Source organism: Monodelphis domestica, chromosome 1 (genome assembly GCF_027887165.1).
Source record: "Monodelphis domestica isolate mMonDom1 chromosome 1, mMonDom1.pri, whole genome shotgun sequence".
Taxonomy (NCBI): domain Eukaryota; kingdom Metazoa; phylum Chordata; class Mammalia; order Didelphimorphia; family Didelphidae; genus Monodelphis; species Monodelphis domestica.
The window spans coordinates 424,258,865-424,269,666 of record NC_077227.1 but is presented as its reverse complement, the minus strand read 5'-3'; the positions used below and the strand labels follow the sequence as shown (position 1 = coordinate 424,269,666).

General features: G+C 41.6%; 1 protein-coding gene across 5 annotated transcripts in view; it reads left to right on the top strand.

Moving 5' to 3' along the window:
* The first annotated feature begins 5,925 nt into the window (after positions 1 to 5,925).
* The window catches only part of STRBP (spermatid perinuclear RNA binding protein), a 150,602-nt gene continuing 145,725 nt past the window's right edge, over positions 5,926 to 10,802 (top strand). For all 5 annotated transcript variants that reach the window (XM_056812111.1, XM_056812110.1, XM_007474627.3 and 2 more), the window contains exon 1: positions 5,926 to 6,062. The gene's annotated coding sequence lies outside the window, so the exon portion shown is untranslated. The remainder of the gene's footprint in view (positions 6,063 to 10,802) is intronic.

Here is a 10,802-nt window from a genome sequence, read left to right as displayed (position 1 = left end):
TTTCACTTTGTGTCTACCCTGTGTTGGCACTGGCTATGCTGGTAGGCCCCAGGTCTGACTTTTTGTGCAGTTCTGGGGTGTAAGAAGTAACTTACTGTAGTTTCTCATTGTATTTTTGTGATCAATATTTTGTCTAGTGCAAACCTCAGGGTTTTGCTGGCTTAGATATATGGGATCTGAGAGGCCTGTCATCCATTCAGATAGCTATTTTGACAGGAAGTATGCTAAATTCCATTTTCTAAGTGTTAAATATGCCTTTTAATAGAGAGTTGGGGCTATCAGAATAACAAAAGACAAAATTTATAGTACATATATGGGAATATCTGATCAATATACCTCCTCCCCCATAGTGTAGTATGGTGGCATGATCACTATCTTTTATCAGAGGACTTGAGTTCAAAGCCTATATGTTATTTGTGTGAGTTTGAATAAGTTTCTGGCATTGGTCAATGCAAAATGAGCAGGTTAGATTATATAGCTTGTATGGTCCCTTCTAAATCTATGATCTAAATCTAAATCTATGATCCACATGAAATTACTAAATTCATTGAAAACTTGCATTAATCTCCCAGTTGTAGGACTAAGGAGGCTTATCCATTAACCACCTGTATCATAGTGACTGAGAATTTTCTTTTGTACTTCTATTCTCCTCCTAAATCCCTTCTGGAGGTGAGGAGTTGGTTATGGGGCTGTCATGTTTTTGGCTTACTCAATCTAAGGAGATTTTTTTCTTTATGGAAACTTTGGTAAATGTTTGTTCAGCCAGTACTGAGTCATGACAGAGGTGTGTTTCACACTTAAACAAAAGGTTCAAATGTTATTTTTTACACTTGTATAATGAGTTATTTTTAAAATCTTAAACTTGAGAGGACTCAAGACAAGTATTGTGACTTTTTGGAAAGAAAGGAAGAGAGAGAAAGCAGAAAGGAAAAGAGAGAAAGCAGTGGAGAGGAATGTTATCTGAAGATTGGGGAATTAGTATATTTGATTTTTGTAACAATATTTTAATGTGTTAGAGAATAAAGTTTTACTTCATCAAGCTAAAGAAAGAAAAATATTAGACTGAATGTAGAATCTTGGGTTCTAGTCCTACCTTTGGCTTTAAATCATACATTATTTCCTCTCTTTCTCAAAGTATTTCCTCATCAGAAGAATGAGAGGTCTGAGTAGATGATCTTTAAGGTAAAACATTGTGTTCTATGGACTAACATTTTGTGGTCTAATGTAAAAAAAAAAAGGCTTTTTATGTTTTGTATCATAGCTTACTTTCATTATTACTGTTCAGTCATTTAAGTTGTGTCCTATTCTCTGTGACCTCATTTGGAATTTTCTTGGCAAAGATACTGGAGTGTTTTGCCAGTTCCTTCTCTAGGTCATTTTAGGAATGAAGAAACTGAGGCAAACAGGGTTAAGCGACTTGCCCAGAGCCAAACAATAAGTGTCTGAGATTGAATTTGAAACCGGATAGACTATTCACAGTTCTCCAAAATCAATAATCTATATTCCACCTCCATACCTTTGCATAGGCTACCCTCACATCTGCAATGCACTCCCTCCTCATCTCACACGTTCTTATCCTTAATCTTCTTTGAAGTTTAGCTTGGGTGATAACCTTCTACTGGAAATCTTCCCTGATCTCCTTGTCATTTTTGTCTCCTGCTTTATTTTGTATTTACTTTTTGTTTTATATACTTTATCTCCCAGTAGAATGTGAGCTCAAGGTCAAGGATTGTGGTTTTTAAATTTTGTAACCCAGACCCTGACATAATACCTTGGACACAGTAGGCACTTAATCTTCATTGAATGTTCATATTCTATGCTTTAAGGTCTCTTGTGAACCTTAAAAATTCTCAGACCCTACTTCAAAAGGTTAGGATTGTAAACCTTAAAAATTCCCCATTGGGACCATTCCCCATTTGGGCAGTGAAAGTAACTTAGATCAGGAAAGTGAGAACTCTACTTCACCATACTTAAGCATGCCTTAGGCGAAGATAAAGTTGTAAACTCCTTTCTGAACAATGAAAAGTACTTAAACCCATACTTATAGTGGGACAAAAAGTTCTTAAGCCATGCCTATTTTAGGACTAATACAAAAGGGTGCTAAGTACCTATAAAGGTCAAGCAACTTGTGAATTTACAAGGAACAAAGAGGTGAGAAACTTACTCAGAGCTTTCCTGGTGTGAATTACTCAAAAAGATTAGTCTACTCAGGTGTGAACTAAGAATGGTCTGTCCTTTGAAAAACATCTACTGTGATTGGTAGATGTGAGAACTTAGGGGAGGAGACATAGGAGAAAATTCCCTTTAAATAGGAGCTCAGATTCATTCAGATGGACATTCTGATACATTCAGATTGAGGATTGAGCTGGTGGAGGCAGCTGAGATCATGCTGGCCTGGTGTCACTAGAATCCTTGCTTGTACAGATCTTGTGGTGAGTGATTAAGGACTGACTGATCTTTCTCTTAAGGGCTTAGGCCTGGGTTGGCCAGGGCTGCCCTGGGCTGGCCTATCCTTTTCTCATTATTCCCCTTTTTCTCTCTTTCTCTCCTTTTCTTTAATTCCCCATTTGTATTAATTAAAATTTCTATAAAACCCAGCTATTTTGGGTTTATTGAATAATTGGGAATATTTCCCTGGCGACCACCTTATATTTGATTTAAAAAGAAAACACTGTAGTGAAAACATATTTCCTGCGGTCACAATTTAAGTCTTCCACTATTTTAACTGCCACAGTTTATGGCCTCAGCTATTTTAATTATCACACTCTTTCAGCTCTACGAGTGTGTGTCTAAAATTCTGTCATTCATGATACACTGACTATCTGATTTTCCTTAGACAAATTAGAGGGCATAATAACAATGACCAATAAGGAGTATTAAGGTCATGATAGCAGGAAGGCTATACAGTCTGAATGTTACTTCCTTCAGTTCTGCCCAAAATAGGCTTTCAAGTTGTTATGTCCCGAAGGATAGACTCAGGAGATCTGGATAACAAGTCTGACAAAGGAGTCAACAATGAAGAAAGATGATTTATCTATATGAGGCTTTTTGTCTACTGCCCAAATATGAATCAACCCCAAGCTTCCTACTTTCAACAATTCAAATTAACAAATATTTTTACATATCAGTTATGTGTCAGTGACAATACTAGGTGCTGGAAACACAAAGACAAAACAAGACAATAGTTTTCCTCATGAAGCATATTGGGGGGAAATAAGAATACACAGATGAGTTCATCCAAAACTCAGGCCAAGTAGTAGTATATATAGTGAAGTAGAGAGAGAGAGTTGGCATTGTGGGTAGGTAGAAAGTTTTCTTTAGATTCAGGAATACTTGCATATTGGATCTGTAACTGAGTAAATCATTTAACCTCTTAAAAGTGGTTCAAGACTACAAATTGGAGAGGAGGTGTTGGTCTCTATAGGTAGAGGAAATTTCTTTACCAGAAATTCCTTATATCACTGAAATCACAGATTGGCAAATAAAAATATAAAGTCATTTTTGTGGGGGATAGTTGGGGGGGGGAGAAAGGGAGAACATTAACTACAATGGCATAAAAAAGGTCTCTTGTAGGAAGAGGCATGAGTTGAGTGTTGAATTCTAAGAAGTTAGCAAAGGGGGCATTCCAGGTCAACTTGAAGTCAGTTTATTTTGTCAATGCTTTTTATATTAGTTTGTGAATTCCAAGGATATAGTATAGACACCCACATATATAGTGGATGCTTAATAAATGCTTGCTTGTTGCTTGTCTTAAAAGTACCAGTCTGAAGATTTGGGCTCCTTCTCTACTCAAGAACTTTGTGACTAAGAGAAAATGTAGCTGGGTAAGGTAGAAACTGTAAATACCTGATACCTGATCCTATCCCCATAATAAGAACTTTTTGTTGAATTGAATTGACAGACTAGAACTTTTGATTCCCATCCATTTTATTTACTAGATTTAGAATAATCTAGTTGCAGTTTTACAGCAATTTCCAGTTGGGTTTGGGAGACAGGACACATACATTAAAGGTAACTAAAGGTAATGAGGTCTCAAGAAAAGGGCCTAATGAGGGATATGGATGAGGTATATTGGAAAGAGCACTGGATTTGGAATCAGAAAATAACCTGGATTCAAATCTTGACTCTTCCTCTCTCCTACCTATAGGACCTAGGGGGCTGGTAGGTAGTATAGAGGATAGATTGCTGGGTCTGTAGGTAGACTACCTGAGATTAAATCTGGCCTCAGGCAAATTTGTCACTTAGATGTGTCACTTAACCTGTTTGCCTCAGTTTCTTCAACTGTAAAATGGAGATAATAAAAGCATCTACCTCCCAGGTTGTTGGCAGGATTGAATGTAATATTTGTAGCAAACTTAGTAAAGTGCCTGGCACATAGTGGGAAATAATACATAAATGTTTGTTCCCCTCCCTCCTCCAGTGAGTCAACCTCTTCAGGCCCCAATTTCCTCATCTGTAAAATGAAGGGGTTAGACTAATGGTCTCCAAGATCTTTATCAACTCTAAAATTGATTCTATGATCTATGTGATTTTTGGCAAGTCTCTCTGAGCCTCACTTTGTCTTACAGTCCTCCCAACTCTAGATTTAAGGTCTTTATGCAAGAGTTAGGATGTGAATAGAGAAGGTGAAGGAAGAGTTGAGAATTCATGAGTTTTAGTTTTTGCTGACAGAAGACAAGAGCTAATTCTTTAAGGTTCTCACTAGGGCAGTCACTAACTCACTATGTGATCTGGGACATATCAACTTATTTATCTTGCTCAATTAAACACTAAACTTCTTGAGGGCAGAGACTACACTTATCCCTGAAGTGCTTAGCCCATTGTCTGGCACATATTACATACTCAATGGAATGAAGGGATCTGTTAAAGTTACACAGGTAGTAAGTAGAAAGGCTTGACTCTTGTCCACTGCATTTGCCATAGAGAATCTAGTCATTCAAATAAACCAAACAAGCAGTTATTGAAGATAGGGCTGAGAAAGCTCCAGTCGAATCCCCTCATTAAAAAACAAACAAACAAACAAACAAACCCTTACCTTCCCCGACTTAGAATCTACTCGGTGTATTGGTTCTAAGGTAGGGCAAGGGCTAGCAATGGGGATTAAGTGACTTGCCCAGGGTCACACAGCTAGGAAGGAATCCCCTTATTTTACAAAGGTGGAGATCGAACTGCCCTCCCCCAAGGTCACAAAAGGTAAATAGCAGGGAGGGGACTCGAATCCGCGAGCAAAGCACAAAGCAGTGTGGTCTTTTTTATGTATCTCGCAGCCTTCCAACAGTGAAGCCAGTCATTTTGTATAAAAATGTGTCTTCCCAACCCCCCATTTTATGCTCTTTTCGTCCTCCTCTCGCTCCAGGTCGCCGCTATTTCCTTTTGCCTGGAAGCTGCCCTTATCAAACTCGAGAGGGAGCGAGCCCCTTTAGGTAAGCCAGACCAGACCTGGCTCCTCTGCCTCCTCGGGGAAGCGTCAGTTTCCGCCCAACCAGCACGCAGCTCGCGCGCGCTCCGAGGTCCCTAGCTCTGACAATGGCGCAGTAGGGCTCAGGTGTAGCCTTGGGAACGTGAGGAGCAAGGGAAGGGGAGGGGCCAGAGAAAAGCAGGGATAGAGTTTCGGTCGCTCGGGCCCAGGCAGGTGCGGCTGGCCGACTCGGCAGTTCCCACGCGTGCGCACTCGCGCGCCCCAGGTGCGTAGTTGGCGCTAGCGACGGCGGGCGCTGGCTCTGGCTCTCAGGTGCGGCACAACGGACTGGAGGGGAAAAAGATAGAAAAGGCGGGGGGGGGCTAGGCGAGAGCGAGGGGCGGGCTTCCGTTCCTCAGCAGCGGCGGGGCCCGCCCCTTCCACAGCCCCACCAATGAGGGAGCCCGGAGCGGTCACGTGCTCGCCGCCGAAGCCCCGCTCGCCGCCAGAGCAGCCGCGGCAGCAGCAGCAGCAGTAGAAGCCGGAGCCGCCGCCGCTAGACCGAGGAGCCGGAGCTGAGGAGGCGGCGGCGGCGGCGGCGGTGCGGGGAGCCCAGAGGGAGCCCGAGTTTGGGCCCAGCAGCGGGAACTGGGCGCCAGCTCGGGTAGGCGTCAGAAGGCGGGCGGGCAGTCGGCGGTTGAAGGCGGTTGACTGCGGCCGTTGTGGCGGTTGGGAGCCGGCCGAGCGCTGCTCCGCATTGTTTATTGTGTGTGTCCTTAGTAGCAGCAGCCGCGGCTGCGGGGAGCCCTGGGGAGCTTGGAACCGGGGGAGGGATCCTAGCGCCTCCCCCACCTCTCCCGGGCCCGGTCGCGGTGGGGAGGATGGGCGGGCTTTGTAGCCGCCGCCGCCGCCGCGTCCCGAGAACGACAAGGGCAGGACGGTACATTCACCTTTGGAGGGGGAGGGGGAAGAGGACGAAGATGAAGCATGGAATATGTATGGAGAGAGAGCCCGCGCTCAGCTCTACCAGATCCGGGAAGGGGAGAGGCCGGTGGTCGAGGATGGAGACGTGTGTGTGTGAATGTGAATGTGAGTGTGAGGGGGTGGTTGAGATAAGGTGGGGGAAGGCAGTAAGGGGAGACTCGAAAATGGAGTGAGGGTGGGGAGCTTCGAGGATGGGGAAAGGGTAGTGGGAGGGTCGAGGATGGGAGGAGGGAGTGGGGGCTTAGAGGATGGGGGAAAGGAATGAACCTCGAGGATTGGAGACAGGGAAGGGGTTTAGATGAGAGAGTGGGGTCTTTAGGATAAAGTGAGAGGGTGGAGGCCGAGGATGGGGTTCAGGGATTGTGTGTGTGGGGTCGAGATTAGGGAGAGAAAAACAAGGAGGATGGGTGAGTATAATGAATGGTAAAAAAGACAGAAGGATGCTTATAGTGAATTGGGGGGCCCACCGGGTTAGAGTGGGGAGAGAGATGCGGTGGCACTCAGGGAGGATTAATAACTTGAGAACCTTATTAGAAGGAAGACTTGGCTAGTGGGTGGAGTAGTGAGGGTTTTTTTTGGGGGGGTGGGGTGGAGTAAGGTGAAGCAAAAGCAATTCCTTGGATAAAGGATGGAGAATGACCTCGTAGATATGGGGTAAGTAGGTAGGGGAGAGGAGATGGGAATGAAGCATAATTCTTGACTTTAGATTAGGACTTGAACAAGAATGGAAAGGCAGAATTGTTGGAGTTTGAAGATATCAGAAAGGGCCCAAGTTGGGTGATTAGAGATAAGCAGGGTTTTTGGTTATAAGAAAGTAGAAGGATGGTAGGGCATTTGGGTTGTGAAAAATTGATCAAGCTTATGGATTTGAGATTAGAGAGGGGGTAGCCTCTTGGAGTTAAGATCACAGCATTCATGATAATGAAAATCGAAGGGCAGATCTCTAGATGCAGACAAATTGGTTCCTAGGACAATGGAGGCTGACTGGACATAGTTCTAGAACCTTTAGAATGAATGGGAAGGGGGCAAATGATAACCAATTTCTAATAGTCCTTAAATTGGGAGATTTGGGTTTAAGCTAGCTGTGTAGACATCATGAGGTTACTTGATCTTTCTGAACCTCATTGTCCTTATCAACAAAATTCTGAAAAATAACTTGAACTAATTTTACAGGGCTGTCAGATTGTTTTGGAACCATGAGTTTAATTAGTATCCAAGTGCAAAACTGAAAGATTAAAAAGGAGCATAGAGGACTGGGAAAGGTCTCAAAGTTGTGAACCAGCCTTCTGCATTGTTAGGGGTATGATGCTTTGGGCTAAAAGTCTTGATGTTTTGATTGCCTAAAATTCTTGAACTGGAGGATATGCTCAAACTTCACAGGTAAGATGTGGCAGGAGGGCAACAGAAAGCAGGAAGATATTGTTTTCTGGTCATGGGCTATATATACTTAGAGCTAATTAGAGGCCATTTTACACTTGGAGAGCCTGGTCTTCCTCTGAAATTTAAAGGGACCCTTAAATTTAGCAAGAGTCACAGAATATTAGCACTTGGAGGGAACTTAGAGACATGTATTCCAATCCCCTCATGGAGGTTTGCTTAGAGTATTATAAGTACTCAGAAGAATTGAGATTGTACCCCAAGTTTTCTGATTCCACATGTCAGTACTCTTCCATGACATCATGCTGCCTTAACTTTTGACTTTATGAACTGTTTCTACCTGAAAGCTGTTTAGCTTTTGTTTTTAACACAAAAATCAAGTAAAGCATTTGTTAAAGAAAATTAAATATATCAATTTTTTTTTCAAGTATCTGTTATGGTTCTGGGCCTCAAAGTGACTGTGGCTAGGATCTTAAAAGGTAACAGTGGCTGGGATTTTTCTGTAGAGATTCTGCAAATATTGTGGTGCTCTGTTTAATTGGGGTTGGTTTTTAGGCAGAAGATATTTGAGTTCTGACCTGATGTCCTATTCACTGGGGTGGAGTACTTGGTCTGTTCCAGTTTTGTAGGCCTGCTCTCTGAGGCTGCACAGGGAGAAAATAGGTCTGCAGGAATTATTTTGCCTTTTGAGCCTTGTTGGGTATCTATTCTCTGGCATCCTGCTGGGCCAGCTTGACTTCTTCCAGGGCAGCTAGCAGTTTGAGAGAGCAGGTTCTGAGGCTGGTGCAGGCATTGTTACACCAGACTGCCAAACACATGGGGAAATAACTGTTAGGGGTTTGAGTACAGACCTTTTAGTGCCAGTCCCACTCTTGTGTTCTGTGGCTAGTGTTACATTCTTTGGGATTTGGAAGGATCAAGGAAACTTGCTTTGACTGCCTCAGTAAGCCAGGGGGTTCCCTAATAGGCCAGTGAAAGGTGGAGAAAGTTCTTTTTGTCCCTAAATTTAGCCTATTTAGACATTTTAATGGCGAATTTGATCAGAATTACAGAAACATTGCTTCCCTGACTTCATATCATGTGCAATGTCTCTTGTGTGGTTGGTTTTAAAACAAAAGACTAATGTGAGCTTTCTGCACAATTATTTCTATTCTTGACAATTTAGAAAAGATCTGTGAACATTGTGAGTTAAATTCATGGGAGGTCTCTCCTTTGACTGAATTTTAACTATAAACAGGAAGGTTAAGTGGAGAGAGGCTTAAACTTGAAATGACTTAAATTTGTAAATGTACATTTTGAATTACTCTGTTAGAATAATATCTTCAGGTTTAAAAAACGAGATCATGAAGTAGCAAACTAAGAATGAATATCCAATGTTCTTTTTTTTTTTGAAAGGGGAAGGGGTTTTGAGGGTGTAATTTGCCAGAGATTACAACTATACATACTGTGACACCTACTGGAAGCTCTGTTGAGGTATGGTTATCCTATGGAATCCTGTTATTGACAGTTAAATTTGACCTTAATTCTTTGGCAGCGATTTGAACAGTTTTGGACAACAAGAATGGGGGTAACCTTTGAAAATTCCTCTCAGCATTGCAATTTTTTTCTTTTTCCATTTTTGTGTGTGAGGTCATCTTAAGTGCAGAAGGGTTTCAGACTGATTATTAGAACTTGAAAGAAAATGGCCTTAAAACTTAGAATATTAGACCTGCGTGAGGGACATTAGAAATTGTCTACTGGTTCAATACTTTTGTTTCAACTTAACATAGAAAACTGAGGGTTTAGTACTTTGTATACACCACTGCAGTTTTAGCATACTTGTTATACTTCAGAATACTACAAAGTGCTAGTGCTCAATACAGTCATTTCTAGGTCTTCATAATATTCTAAATTTATGAACCTTTGAGTTGAGACTATCTCCTGAATACTTCAGACTTGAGTCTCTACATAACTGGGTTCCAGTTTCTATTTTCCCAGTGACTTGCTGGATGAGACACTTAATCCCTTTATACTCCTTTCTCCCACAGAAACTTGATCCTTCTCTATCTCAAGAGAATTGAGATGGTTTATGTTAAGTTTGAGTCTTTTGAAAGAATAGAGCTAAGTAAATATTGGGCATAAATGTTATTTCCTTCTGTCCTTTTCCATCTCTCTCCTTCCCTTTACCCTCTACTCCTTTCTGGCAAATTGAAAAGGAGTTAATGCTTTCTATACTGTGTCATTTGGATGGTCAATGTGCAATGGGAACATTGGATGAAGAAGAAATTCTGTTTACAAGAAATTGTAGTTAATCTGCAAAATGAGGTTATCACTTTTGCTTTATAGAATACATAGCTGCCTTATCTATACAATATTCTACTTGCTGAATGATAGTCTAGTTTGTATTCCTCAGTCATTGCTGCTTATAAGGGACACGTATTTGTTGGCTATTGCTTAAGGTTGTTTCCACAGAAACTAACAAGTCAGTGTAGACTGCTAAATCCTTGGGTAACAAAGCAGATAAAATGGCTCTTTGCAATAAGTTTTGCAAACATTTAATCAAAATTGAATTTTCATTGCCTATTTGAATAAAAGAGAAATATCCCTCTCAAAGCAAGTACATTTGATTTTAATGCTTTTTTCATTTTTATTTTAGTTAATTTCTGTAGTCATAGAATCAGAGAGTAAGCTGGGAAAACCTGGGCTTTAGAATTCATTTAGATTATCTTTTACAGATAAAGGGACTGAGGCCCAAAGAGGTGAAATGATTTTCCCCCAAGGGCACCTGAGAAGTTAGATTCTCTCTCTCTCCTCTCTCCTCTCTTCTCTCTTTTCTCTCCTCTCTCCTTCCTCTCTCCCTCTCTCTTTTCCTCCTCCATTTGAGAACTCCAGTCACATTGGCTGTGTATGTGTTGTGGTTTACTTTGCTTAGTTTCAAAAAGCCTTCAACTGCAGGTCATGATTGAAATGACAAAATGTAAATAGTAAATTTCTTTATTAGTAATTTATTTTGTTAGTGGGTGGTGACATTGAATTCCATTTGTAATTTCTCTTTCTGTTGACA